Source organism: Panthera uncia (assembly GCF_023721935.1).
Source record: "Panthera uncia isolate 11264 chromosome C1 unlocalized genomic scaffold, Puncia_PCG_1.0 HiC_scaffold_4, whole genome shotgun sequence".
NCBI lineage: Eukaryota > Metazoa > Chordata > Mammalia > Carnivora > Felidae > Panthera > Panthera uncia.
The window spans coordinates 27,252,137-27,266,622 of NW_026057585.1; the positions used below are offsets into that span (position 1 = coordinate 27,252,137).

The following is a 14,486-nucleotide window of genomic DNA, read 5'->3' on the forward strand; positions in this document are numbered from 1 at the left end:
GTGAGATCATGACCTGAGCCAAAACCAAGAGTCCAACGCTTAACCGACTGAGCCACCCAGGCCCCCCTGAAGTAACTATTCTCATTTAATTTCAGAATCTCAAAAAATCATTAGACATTGGCCTTGTTTTTAAAAAGTTTACTTACGGGCACCTGGATGGCTCAGTTGGTTAAGCGTCTGACTCTTGATATTGGCTTAGGTTGTGATCTGAAGGTATGTGGGATCAAGCTCTGTGACTGTAGGGCTCTGTGCTGACAACAGGGAGCCTGCTTGGGATTTTCCGTTTCCTTTTCTTTCTGCCCCTCACAGTTTGTGCACATGCATTCTCTCCCTCTCTCTCTCTCAAAATAAATAAATAAACTTAAAAAAAATAAAAAACAAAGTTTAGTTAAACACTAAGCTAGCTAAATGACCTTCTTGAAAGGTTCAAACATAATTGATGTAGAAAATGCTTTCCCTCAAGAAAAAAAAAAAAAGAAAATGCTTTCCCTCTAATCTCAATCTTACATAAATGGAGGAAGTGAAGGGGAAAAGGTAGATAATTTCTTTAGCAGTCTATATGGTTAAATCCATCAACCACATTAAACTAGAATGTCCATGTTGACCCCATTAAAAAGAACTGGGCAAATATCAAAAGTTATTCACTTCATAAACCAAAAGACAACAATTTTAAGGTTATGATAAGTAAAATATTTTTGAAACACTTCAAAAACCTTTAACATGAATCTAGAGGAAGCATCTCATAATTGTAAGAAATATAACAGAAAGTAAAAAACACTTAAACTAAACTGATTTTCAATCCTCTTTGAACAAAAGAAATGAAAAATAATGGTTGATTAGGTAAGCTCTGTGCTCTAACCAAACTAATTACAGCGATTTTAAATGGCAGCAGCCTATTTGATCGGGTAGCTTGACAGTTCTGAATACTTTTGCAATGATTTAAAAAAAAATTTTTTTTTTATATTTATTTATTTTTTGAGAGACATAGAGAGACAGAGCACAACTTGCGGAGGGGCAGAGAGAGAAGGAGACACAGGGATTGAAGCAGGCTCCAGGCTCCGAGCTGTCACCACAGAGCCTGATGCGGGGCTCAAACTCTCCAACTGTGAGATCATGACCTGAACTAGAGACAGATGCCCAACCGTCTGAGCCACCCAGGCACCCCTGCAATGATTTTTTTAAAACTCAAAGACACTAAAGTGATCCAATCATGCAATGTTCATCTTATGCGTTCTGCATCTTTTTGCCAATCCTGTAGCTAAGGTCTTGTTCCAGTCAATCTCAGTGCATGTAACTGGCAACTGACTATGTAAAGTTTGAAAGTACTGATAATTCTCACTGATGGCAGTCTGGTATTCATTTTCTGCAGCTTCTACAGTTTTTATCAATTCTTTTGCTATTTGAACTTCATTAGACACCGTTAGGGAATCTTGTATATATTTATGACTCACTAACTGAACATTACCATCTTCATAATAATGAACCTGAGTTTTCAAGATGCCAACCACTTGAGTGGTTGAAGGAGTGATGGTAAATTTCCAATCTGACCTCCAATGACCATTCCAAAACTTTTTGCTTGGAACTGATGGCTTTCTATTCATGCAATAATGATTTGCTATCCATCTAGTTTTGTTGTTGTTGTTGTTGTTGTTTTTTACCATATACAGTGCAGACCCCATTTGGATAATGTTCTTTCACATAAACTCGAAGAGCAGTTTCTACTGAAGTTCTCTATGACTCAACTGCATTTTCTGCTTCATATGGTCTTGGATCAGTTGTTTCCTTTCTTAAGTGATCAAATTTGAAACAGATTCTGGTTTCGGGATCCAAAAACTTTCCATTTCCCAAGTTGCCATGTTCTGTTATCAATTCCTGATCTTCATAACCTTCAATTTTTACTGGAGTAAACTGGTCCAAGTTATAGACTGTGCGAATGCATGCGTTGTCCTTTCCCTGAAAAAATTATCACTGTTAGGCAGTAACCGAACATCATTAAACACCTCATTAAATTCTCCAGGAGGGGCATGAATAATGAATTTTGCTGCTGTACATACCTTCTCCTCATTAGACAACTGCTTCTCTAGATCTGCCATTTTCCTTCTGGTGACATACTGTGGTGGGCGTGGTGCCAGCGACCACCTGACTTCCCCTCACACCCATCTCTTTAATAAAGTGTTATTATGTTTAAGAATCTTTAAAATAAAATTTTGCAGTATATTTATATTTTAATTGATTGGTTAGTAATAATAATTGTAAAGAAAACTCAAGCCAGAAGAAATTGTTTTAATACTTGAAGTCTTTTATTACAGAAAATAAAGAGAAGTTTATTTTTAATTCATAGGCAGATTTTTGTTGAGGAAAAATATAACACTGTCCAGTAAAAAACTTTCAAACATAAAATACGTTAGAAATAATTTGTGTGAGGGGCATTTGGGTGGCTCAGTTTGTTAAGTGTACAACTCTTGACTTTGGCTCTCAAGTCATTATTTCACGGTTTCTGAGTTCAGCCCTGTGTTGGGCTCTGTGCTGATAGCCCAGAACCTGCTTGGGATTCTCTCTCCCTCTCTGTCTACCCCACCTCAAAAATATATAAATAAACTTTTAATATTTACAATATTTACAATATGTTAGAAGTTACTCCTTTGCAACTACTTAAACTTATGGTGAAAGATTTTAAGTATCAATTTAAGGATGTGCCAAGGGATGTATAGCTTTCAAAATTTTCTTGGGGGTCTGCAGATAAAAAAGCGAGATTTCAATGACACATTACCCCCATTGATGAAGGGGCTACATTCTGAAAGTGTACTTTTTAAATTAATCTATCTATCTATTTATTATTTTGTTGCTTTAAGTGGGGCCACACCCAGCACAGAGCCCAGCACAGGACTTGAACTCACAACACCAAAATCAAGACCTGAGCTGAGATCAACAGTTGGACGCTTAATCACCAAGCCACTTAGGCACCCCACAAAAGTGTATTTTAAAATTTTTTTTCAACCTTTTTTATTTATTTTTGGGACAGAGAGAGACAGAGCGTGAACGGGGGAGGGGCAGAGAGAGAGGGAGACACAGAATCGGAAACAGGCTCCAGGCTCCGAGCCATCAGCCCAGAGCCTGACGCGGGGCTTGAACTCACGGACCGCGAGATCGTGACCTGGCTGAAGTCGGACGCTTAACCGACTGCGCCACCCAGGCGCCCCAAAAGTGTATTTTAAAAGAAATCAAATTCTTAATTGCCAGAGGTCGCTGAATGTTAACCTGGGACGAAGAAGTGTGGTACTGTGTTTAGATGCTGTCATTGGCCTTTAATGCCTATGTTTTAAGTCAGTATAAGTGTGTTCAGCTGCTGTGTTCTAAACAGGCAAACAAAGAAAAGGAAAGGGAGGCAGAGGATGGTTGGGTTTTTAGCAGTCTATGTTAGGGAGGGCAGAGTAACAAGGGATATTCCCCTCCACCCCCAGCAATTACCCTAATAGGTCTACATAAGGTTTACCTTTAGATAATGCATGATTTCAGACTTCCTTTTTCTATCCCTGAAAAAGAAAATCTTTATGCTTGGTGATGTCCCAGTCTTAAGTAGGGTGTTATACCAGTACTTTGGGATTAGCCAGTGTTATAGTGTAAATTAACTTCAGTCATTTGATATATGTAAATTACATGTGATCATTTTTCTAGTTGATAGAAGAGTGGAATATGAAGGAAAGGGGTATCATGGAGTACAAGAGGGCATTTGGGAAGGTGGGAAAGCAGAGAGGTATGCTTTGAAAGCTGCAAATAGAAGCAGAAAGTGAGATATTTTGGTCTTGCTAATGCATTACTTGACATGATTTATGAATGTTTTGGTTAATATTTAAAAATACTTCTGACTGCTTTATTAAGGAATTTGTATCTCTGAGGATTAGTTAACCTAAAATAGATCCCATTAAGTCAGATCAATATAAAAGTGGCCCATAGCTAGATCTACCAAATAAATTTAAAAGTCATTATGTTATGTAGATTTCCCTCCCCAAAGATGATAGAAATTAACCATATCAAATGATAGTTTTGGGTTATAAATGCTTATATAGCAAGCATTTTTATTGAAGTGGTTTTGAACTTAAATAAAAGTAGAAAGAATTCTAATGTTATGTGATATTAAGATGAGTAATATGCTTTATCATGAGATTTCAGGCATGTGATTTGCCTTGTATCAAGCTCCTTTTTCTTGGCCTTACTTTTCTTCATTTACCGGTGAGATGATAATGATCGTTGATAAGAGAGTTTTTTCTTGCCTCTCTTATAACGGTATTTTCAGTAATAAAAGAGGAATGCTTTAGCTTCCTCATAAAATGTTATGATATCCCCAAATTATAAAGTTATGAATTACTTTTTAAAACACATTATGGCCATTTATGTTGTGCACTTGCCTATTTCAAGAAATTTTTGAAATCAGACCAGTGACATTGTCAGTTTCTCCTTTCAAACTATTTCTTGTGGCATATGTTTATGACTGTCTTGGAGAAATCAATGTATTTTTTTCTTATTGAGAGATGTTAATATATCTATCATATAAAGATTTCTCAGCATTCATATACCAGTTATTTTAAAATGCTGTCATGTCATACTGAATATAGAAAATGTCATTATTTTGTGTGATAATAAACAAATGCTTTAACAAGCTACAAAGTCACACAAATTTTTTCACTTTCAATTTAAAAAAATGGCATACTTACGTTACCTAATGTGAAAAGATTCCCTTAATATTTTTGTAGAACTTTGAATAAGAAAACAATTTACATTTTTACTTGAGAAAAGAGCCTAGACAAAATATACATGATGTAGATATAAATCAATACTATCTGTATTTACTAAGGAGAGCTGCATGTGATTTTTGTCTTCCTGTATCTGTAAACACTTTCAAGAGGCAAGTAGTAAGTGTATGTCTAGGGACATGAAGGGATGCTCTTCATCTAAGGGGGTGGGTATAGCTTAGATTCGCATGTCAAGTTGCCTCCATAGAGAAGTGGTGAGGATTATAGCATCATTAGGAGGCTGCTTCATCTCTGGGTGTTGGGAGAGGTTAAAGTGGGAGTTGCCCTGGTTCATGATTTAGGATTATGACTCCATGTAGGGGTGCCTGGGTAGCTCAGTCAGTTGGGTTGCTGACTTTAGCTCAGGTCATGATCTCACGGTCCTTGAGTTCAAGCCCTGCGTTGGGCTCTGTCCTGACAGCTCAGAGCCTGGAGGCTGCTTTGGATTCTGTGTCTCCCTCTCTCTCTGCCCCTCCCCTGTTCATGTTCTGTCTCTCTCTCTCTCTCTCTCTCTCTCTCTCTCTCTCTGTCTCAAATATAAATAAACATTAAAAAAAAAAAGATTATGACTCCATGTGAAAAACTCTAACATACTCCTTAAGTATAAAGTTCTATAATACTAGCAAGTATGCTTTTACTTCTATTATAAAGAATGGCATTTAAGTTTTAAATTAGCTTCATGTTGACTGGTTTGAAAGTAAACTTTGAAATTCGTTATAAATGAAAGATGATGGAACTACCCTCAGGTTAAGGTGTGATTTTTAACCCTGAAATGGACCTTTGACGCAAACTGACAGTTACTTTTTAAGTTTAGGGTTTTCCAAAGAAGAATGAGTGAAAGTGCTTATTTCCTCTTAGGTACCATATCTGCAACTTGGGAAGGCATCTGCTAAGTAATACTTTTCTGAACAGAGAGAAGTATCTGATTAAAGATCAGAAGCTAAGTAAAAGATCAATAGCCTGGTCAATTGTGTTTCTTCTGCCAACCTAAAGTTTATTAAAGCTTTACTAGCATTCATATTAAATAATCAATACTTGTCAGCATAACTTTTGAAAATAATAACATTCTCTGGTACTGGTACAAAAATAGACATGTATATCAATGGAGCAGAATAGAAAACCCAGAAATAAACCCACAATTATAAGGTCAATTAATATTCGACACAACAGGGAAGAATAGCCAGTGGAAAAAAGTGTCTCTTCAACAAATGGTGCTGGGAAAACTGGACAGCAACATGCAAAAGAATGAAACTGGACCCCTTTTTTTTAACTTGTTTTATTTTTTATTTTTTAAAATTTGCATCCAAATTAGTTAGCATATAGTGTAACAATGATTTCAGGAGTAGATTCCTTAGTGCCCCTTAGCCATTTAACCTATTCTGCCTCCCACAACCCCTCCAATAACCCTCAGTTTGTTCTCCATATTTATGAGTCTCTTCTGTTTTGTCCCCCTGCCTGTTTTTATATTATTTTTGTTTCCCTTCCTTTATGTTCATCTGTTTTGTCTCTTAAAGTCTTCATATGAGTGAAGTCTTATGACATTTGTCTTTCTTTGACTAATTTCACTTAGCATAATACCCTCCAGTTCCATCCATGTAGTTGCAAATGGCAATATTTCATTCTTTTTGATTGCCGAGTAATACTCCATTGTATGTATATACCACATCTCTTTATGCATTCATCGTCGATGGACATTTGGGCACTTTCCATACTTTGGCTATTGTTAATAGTGCTGCTATAAACATGGGGGTGCATGTTGGACCACTTTTTTTAAACCTATACACAAAAATAAGTTCAAAATGGATGAAAGACCTAAGTGTGAGAGCTAAAGCCATAAAAATCCTAGAAGAGGGCACAGGCAGTAATTTCTATGATTTTGGCCATAGCAACTTTTTCTAGATTGGCCCCCTGAGGAAGGAAGACAAAAACAAATTTGAACTATTGGGACTACATCAAAATACAAAGCTTCTGCATGGAGCAGGAAACAATCGACAAAGCTAAAAGGCAAATTATGAATGGGAGAACATATTTGCAATGACATACCTGATAAAAGGTTAGTATCCAAAATATATAAAGAATGTATACAACTCAACACCAAAAGAATAAATAATTCAATTAAAAAAATGGGCAGAAGACACGAACAGACATTTCTACAAAGAAGACATTTCTATAAAGAGGATAAAGAGATGGCCAACAGACACATGCAGAGATGCTCATTATCACTTACCAGAGAAATGCAAATCAAAACTACAATAAGGTATCACCCCACACCTGTTAGAATGGTCAAAATAAGAAACACAAGAAACAACAGGTATTGGTAAAGATGTGGAGAAAAAGGAACACTTTTGCACTGTTGGTGGAAATACAAACTGGCACAGCCACTGTAGAAAACAGTTAAAAGTTAAAAGTAGAGCTACCCTATGATCCAGCAATTGCACTACCGAGCATTTACCCAAAAAATAAAAAAAACATTAATTCAAAGGGATACATGCATCTGATATTTATAGCAGCATTATCAACAATAGCCAAATTATGGAAAGAGCCCAAATGCCCATCAACTGATGAATGGATAAAGAAGATGTGGTACATATATACAATGGAATATTACTCAGCCATAAAAAGAATAAAATCTTGCCATGTGCAATGACATGGATGGAGTTAGTATAATGCTAAGCGAAATAAGTTAGAGAAAGACAAATCCCCTATGATTTCACTCATATATGGAATTTAAGAAACAAAACAAACAAGCAAAGGAACAAAAGAGAGAGAGAAAGAGAAACAAACCAAGAAAGAGACTCTTAACTATAGAGAATAAACTGATGACTACCAGAGGGGAGGTTGGAAGGGGGATGGGTTAAATAGGTGATGGAGATTGAGGAGTGCACTTGTGATGAGCATTGGGTGATGTATGGAAATGTTGAATCACTATATTGTACACCTGAAACTAATATAACCTTACATGTTAACTTAGGAATTAAAAAACTTTTTAAAAAGCTGTCAAACCTTTTTATTGTACATCTTCTGGTGGCATGGGCTTTCTATCTTAACACCCAGCTTTTACTCCTTAACAGTCCAGTTCCTCTATGAATCTTTATTTTAAAAATGGGGAAGGGAGGTGGTGGGGTGTGGGAGGATGGTCTGCTCATATATAGCCTTCTAAAGTGATTAGACAAAAGACAAAGAAGATTATCATCACCCCATGCTGTAAAGCCCCCAATATGACAACAAGGCAGGGATAAAACAGTGGTTAAGAGCATCAGCTTGAGAGTCAGACACGCCAGGATCCAGGTCCTGGCTCTACCATGTTTGTGATATTTCCCTTTGGACAGCATACTCAGCCTAATTTTCCTTAACTGTACAATTGTGAAGATGATAGTTATTTCATGGAGTTAGGAGAATGAGATGAAATAATGTATGCAGTGCACTTTGCTCTTTGTTTAGCTCATAATAAGAACAACGATAAGGAGAGCGTTAAGAAAATCATTTTTTTCTTTCTTTTAATGTTTATTTATTTATTTTGAGAGAGTGAGCAATAGTGCACACAGGGGAGGGGCAGAGAGAGAGGGTGAGAGAGAATCTTAAGCAGGCTCCGCCCTATCAGTGCAGAACATGGAGCTCTATTACACAAACCATGTATACACGAATCATGACTTCAGCTGAAATCAAGAGTCAGACACTTAATCGACTGAGCCCCCCAGACTCCCCAGAAAATCATTGTTTTCTATCATCTTTTTAATTTTTTCATATCAGAAAAGGGCAAATTCCCTAACCTAGACTGTTAATACTAGATCTCTAATTCTGTGAAGCTCTGAGTTTGCTAAAAGTTAATCTGCTATTAGCTTAAGATCAGTTTGGCTGTTCCTTACAGTGTATTTTGGCATTTATTCAAGAGCAGCAGATTTTTAATGTGAAAAGTCAGAACCTCAATGCAAAATAGCAAGAAAAAGTACTGCTTCATTACTTTTTATTGAAGTATAAATACATAAGGAGAAGTGCATATTTGATCAAGATATAGAACCTTGCCAGCACTCTAAAAACCTCCTGTATGTTCTCTTTCTGTCACCTCCACCCCCTGCAGTGGTAGCCACTATCCTGACTTCTAATGTTTATTTATTTTTTAGAGAGAGAGAGAGAGAGAGAGAGAACAAGTGGAGGAGGGGCAGAAAGAGGGAGACACAGAACCTGAAGCAGGCTCCAGGCTCCGAGCTGTCAGCACAGAGCCTGACGCGGAGCTCGAACTCATGAACTGTGAGATCATGACCTGAGCTGAAGTCAGACACTTAACTGACTGAGCCACCCAGGCATCCCTTTTTTTTATCAAAAATTTTTTTCAGGGGCGCCTGGGTGACTCAGTCGGTTAAGTGTCCGACTTCGGCTCAGGTCATGATCTCGCGGTTCGTGAGTTCGAGCCCCGCGTCGGGCTCTGTGCTGACAGCTCAGAGCCTGGAGCCTGCTTCAGATTCTGTGTCTCCCTCTCTCTCTCTGACCCTCCCCCGTTCATGCTCTGTCTCTCTCTGTCTCAAAAATAAATAAACGTTAAAAAAAAAATTAAAAAAAAATTTTTTTTCAGTGTTTATTTTTTAGAGAGACAGAGACAGAGACAAGACTGGGGGGAGTGGGGGAGGGGCAGAGAGAGAGGGAGACACAGAATCCGAAGCAGCTCCAGGCTCTGAGCTGTCAGCACAGAGCCAGACGCAGCGCTCAACTTGTGAACCATGAGATCATGACCCGAGCCAAAGTTGGCCACTTAAATTGACTGAGCCATCGAGGCGCCCCACACTATTCTGACTTCTAACGGAAAAGATTAGTTTTGCCTGTTACTGTTTTGTTTTATTTTTAAATATATAAAAACTGACTTCTTTTGCTTGACATTTTATTTGTGAGATTCATCCATATTGTCACAGGTAATTTTATATATTCACTCTTATTGCTGTGTAGTATTCTATGTGTGAGCATACTCCAGCTTATTTATTTATCCATTGCATTGTTCATTGATGTTTGGTTTGCTTCCAGTTTTTAGCTATTACAAATCTGGAAGCTGTGGACATTTTAGTTACCTGTCTTTTGGTGAACATATGTAAGCATTTATTTTGAATTGGAATTGCTAGGTCATAGATATGCCTACATTCAGTTTTAACAAGTAATCAGTTTTCCAAAAGATTGTGTGTTCCATACATTGCTGTGTGCATATCTTCATCAATACTTGGTATTGTACATCTTCACTTTAGATGTTCTGATGTGTGTAGAATCATATAATTTGCATTTCCCTGATGACTAGTAAAGTTGGATATCTTTTCACATTTATTTGCCATTTGGATAGCCTCTTGTAAAGTCACACATGTTCAAGTCTTTGTTCACATCTCTGTTGTGTGGTCTATATTTTTCTTACTAATTCACAAAAATTCTCTATGTAAAATCTTTATGAGTCATTTTTCAGGTATATTATTGCTATATCTTCTTCTTTTGTGGGTTGTCATTTGCTCTATTAATGGTGTCTCTTGATGAACATAAATTCTTATTGTAATAAAATTTATCAGTTTTTTCTTTTGTGGTTAGAGTTTTTTATGTCCTATATAAGAGGATACAAACACTTCAAATACTCTGAAGTCGCAAAGATATTTTATGTTTTTCTCTGAGCTTTATTGTCTTATCTTTCACATTTAGAGTTGTAGTCCATCAGGAATCGATCTTTGTAAATGGTGTAATGAAAGGTTAAGACATTTTGCCCCCAACTGGATAGTCAGATGACCTTTGCTGAGATTTTTCAAAAAGCAGCATGAATATTTTGGTGATGGTTGGGTCATTCACTGTTAGAATGAGTTCCAATCCTAGCCTAAAAAGAGACTAAAGGAGCATTTTAAGGCCTATTTTTCTTTCCTGATTTGGTGTTTAGTCTTTAGCACAATAAAGCAGGTATAGATTTTTATTGAGATTCTCACAGGCTGAAAGTCATGTCTGGTAGAGTTAGACAGAGGTATAATATGCCATAATTGTGAAGTAATACTTGCAAATTATTCATGTCACCAGTTAATGTGCTATAAGGAAGTTGAAGTTATTGGAGTGAGATGTTGACCTGGTAATAGCTAGCTTTGGATTTTATATGAAAGGTTTGAAAAAAGAAACTCAGTAATAATATTGCCTTACATTTATAGAACAGTTTATAGAGTACTTTCATTTACACTATTTCACTTTGGTAACTAGCCTTGCAAGGTTTTCAAGGCAGATACATTGTTCCAGTTAAATAGAGGGGAAAGCCCGGAAATTCAGATCAGTTAATTTAGCCTGGTAACTAATTTGATAAAACTTGTAACTCAGTAGTCTTATTGCTCTGATCCAGCCATTTTTACAAGATTGCTCTACACAAATTGAACCAGAGATACAGACAGCCCCAAGATATGATTTATTCTCTCGAAGGGATATAAAGCTTCAGTGTTTAATCAAAACAAAAATATTTTAAGTCTGACGAATGAGCTGGACCTTGGAGGGGTTTCAGCTCATAGAGTTTGATAATCTCACATTTTCCTCTTGTCTTCTTTTTACAACCATCAATTGGATTAGCTCTTCATGATGCCTTAATCCCTTTTTCTGGCACCTTATAAACGAACTTTGTGTTTGATGTCTGTTAGTAAATAGACATAGGACATAAATGCAATTAAAGTGGACATAAAACATGGTCAGAATTTAATTTTAAAAGTGTAACTCAGGGGCACATGGGTGTCTTAGTTGGTTAAGTTTCTGACTCTTGAGTTTAGTTCTTACGGTTCAAGCCCCATGTCGGGCTCGAGATAACAGCGTGGAACCTGCTTGGGATTCTCTCCTCCTCCCTCTGCCCCTTCGCTGCATCCTCATTCTCTCTCAAAATAAATAAACTTAAAAAAAAAAGTGTAAGTCAGAGGCTATGAAATTTTGCATGATCCTACTCAATTGTAAACTCCTGGAAGCTGGTGGTTGCAGGGACTATGTTTGTACTTTTTGGTCTCCCCTAGGGTAGCTAGCAGTGAATTGCATGTAATGAACTTCTGTAGTCTGTATGAACTAACAATCGTCTCAAGTGGAAAAATGGAGGTAAAAGTTGTTTCTACTAATGGTAGATTGAAAAAAAAAAAAAAAGAGGTCTAAAAGACCTGTCTGTTAAAATGCTTAAACATAAATCATCCATAATGTTAAACATATAGAACAGCATTCAGTAAAGATCAGGGTTCTTCATATCTGATATGGGTACATGGTACTTGCTATGGGGTTCTGGCAGGGATAGACTAAACAGCCGCCCTGAGCTTCTTTTATGTTCTTCTTTGTTCCCTTTTCAGAAAGACTAGACTTGGATTTTCAAAACTATCTACTTGGTTAAATGAGTGCAGAAAGATGTGATCTAAATTACCATAAATTCAACTGTGTACTATAGTTTTCTCAAGATAGTGTCCTTCTCTCTGACTGTATGCAGAGCCAAATCTACTGCTTTTTTATAGTAGAGATATTTTCTGTGTTTTAACTTGTTAATCAAGAATAGATTGATGTGTTTATTTCTTTGCTCTGTTATTTGAATGTTATAAGATAGTAAGGATTAGGATCTTATCCTCAGGTTACCTGGACTTGTATTTTAAATAATGGAATAAATTAATTACTAAATATAACAATGCTGATCCAACATGCTTGTTTTATAGCTAAGGGGGAAACAAGGCTCAGATCACACACCTAGTCAGTAGCAGAGCTAAGATTTAATTCCTAGTCTTAAGGAATCTTTCAAAGGTTAAAGATACAGAATTTCTTAGATGTGTTTTAATAGTTTGTAATCCAGTTCTAACCTCATTTTACTTTGGTGACCCTGGGACTTAAAATACACAGTCCTTTTGGGGCGCCTGGGTGGCTTGGTCGGTTAAGCGTCCGACTTCGGCTCAGGTCATGATCTCACAGTCCGTGAGTTTGAGCCCCGCGTCGGGCTCTGTGCTGACAGCTCAGAGCCTGGAGCCTGTTTCAGATTCTGTGTCTCCCTCTCTCTCTGCCCCTCCCCTGTTCATGCTCTGTCTCTCTCTGTCTCAAAAATAAATAAATGTTAAAAAAAATTTTTTAAAAATAAAATAAAAAAAATAAAATAAAATAAAATACACAGTCCTTTTAAAAACTGTTATGTACAGGATCACAAAATAAAAGTATATTGTCATTTGTAGCAAAATATTGATTGAGAAAGAGTCTATGACATTCAAGTGTTTGAAATTAAATAAAAAGAATTTAAGATACAAGAAACATGGTATTTTAAATATTATTTAGAAAGGTAGTATGGCCAGGACACCTGGGTGGCTCAGTTGGTTAAGCGTCCAGCTTCAGCTCAGGTCATGATCTTATGGTTCATGAGTTTGAGACCCGCATCAGGCTCTGTGCTGACGGCTCAGAGCCTGGAGCCTACTTCTGATTCTGTCTCCCTCTCCCTTTGCCCCTCCCCTGTTCTCAGTCTGTGTCTCTCTCTCAAAATAAATAAACATTAAAAAAAAAAATGAAAGAAAGAAAGAAAGAAAGAAAGAAAGAAAGAAAGAAAGAGAAAAAGAAAGAGAGAGAGAAAGAGAGAGAGAGAGAAAGGTGGTATGGCCTAACAGAAAGGTTGAAAATTACTGAACTGGGAGTCTCAAGACCTGGATTTTGTAATGTCACCATCTAGCTGTGCGATTTTGGGCAAATGACTTACCTTCCCTGGTCTTCTGTTTGCTTGTCTGTACAGTAAGAAATGAGGGCTAGAATTGTAACTCTCTGAAATAACTTTCATTATTGCAGAATGTGAGAAGTTAGGCAGAGCAGGTTTGTTGTCAGAAGTCTTTGGACATGAAAATGATCTGTGCATAATATTCTTTATCTTGACACTACTAAGTAACCACAGACCAGCCAGCCAGCAATCAATCTCCATCTGTAGAGCAGCCACTGTTGTCCATGTATAGAAGTCTGGAGAAGAGCCAAATTTTATTTTTGCCAGAAACACTCTTGGCAAATCTGTATCCCTAGAGATGTCTGTTTTAATTTTGCGGTGCAGTGCATGGTTTAGTGAAAAAGAAAAAGAGTGCTGAGCTATTTCATTATAAATACTCTCAGAGACAGCTTATGTTCATTTGTTTCCATACTATCTATGTTTCAAGATGTTTTGAGGGTGGAGGTGAGCCAAAACGAAATGAAATGAGGAAGGTGAGAAACCTTCCACCATGTATGCTGACTCTGGAGATGAATTTGAACTGTATAGTGATGTATGTGTTTACATATACTGAAAACTTCTGATATATGTATATATATATATATATATATACACACACACACATATATACATATATATATGTATACATATACATACATACATACATATATAGTATTAAATGTCTTGCAAATTTGTCATTTAACTTTCTCATGCTAATTTTTTAAATTGCTTTAAATACACTGGGTGTTGTATGGAAACCAATTTGACAATAAACTTCATATATTGAAAAAAAAATAAATAAAATCTGGATGAGTATATGGTAAAAAAAATAAAAAAAAATTGCTTTAAATTTAAATTGCTTCTTTTTAAAAAAACTTTTATTTGTGGCTTTTTCCATGGATATTTCAATGTATCCCGTTATCTTGCCTTATGGAAATAAAGATAAAAGTATTTGAATAAAATTTTCACTGATTTTTATTCATTTATAAAGATCCCAGTTAACAACTGGATTTAAAATTTATTTG

The 14,486-nt window shown here is 36.5% G+C and overlaps 1 protein-coding gene and 1 pseudogene across 1 annotated transcript in view; one reads left to right on the forward strand and one right to left on the reverse strand.

Annotated features, from left to right (window-relative positions):
• DIPK1A (divergent protein kinase domain 1A) overlaps positions 1–14,486 on the forward strand; it is a 107,028-nt gene that overhangs the window by 21,277 nt on the left and 71,265 nt on the right. The gene's annotated exons all lie outside the window — the stretch shown is intronic.
• LOC125913369 (F-actin-capping protein subunit alpha-2-like) lies at positions 1,115–2,385 on the reverse strand (annotated as a pseudogene).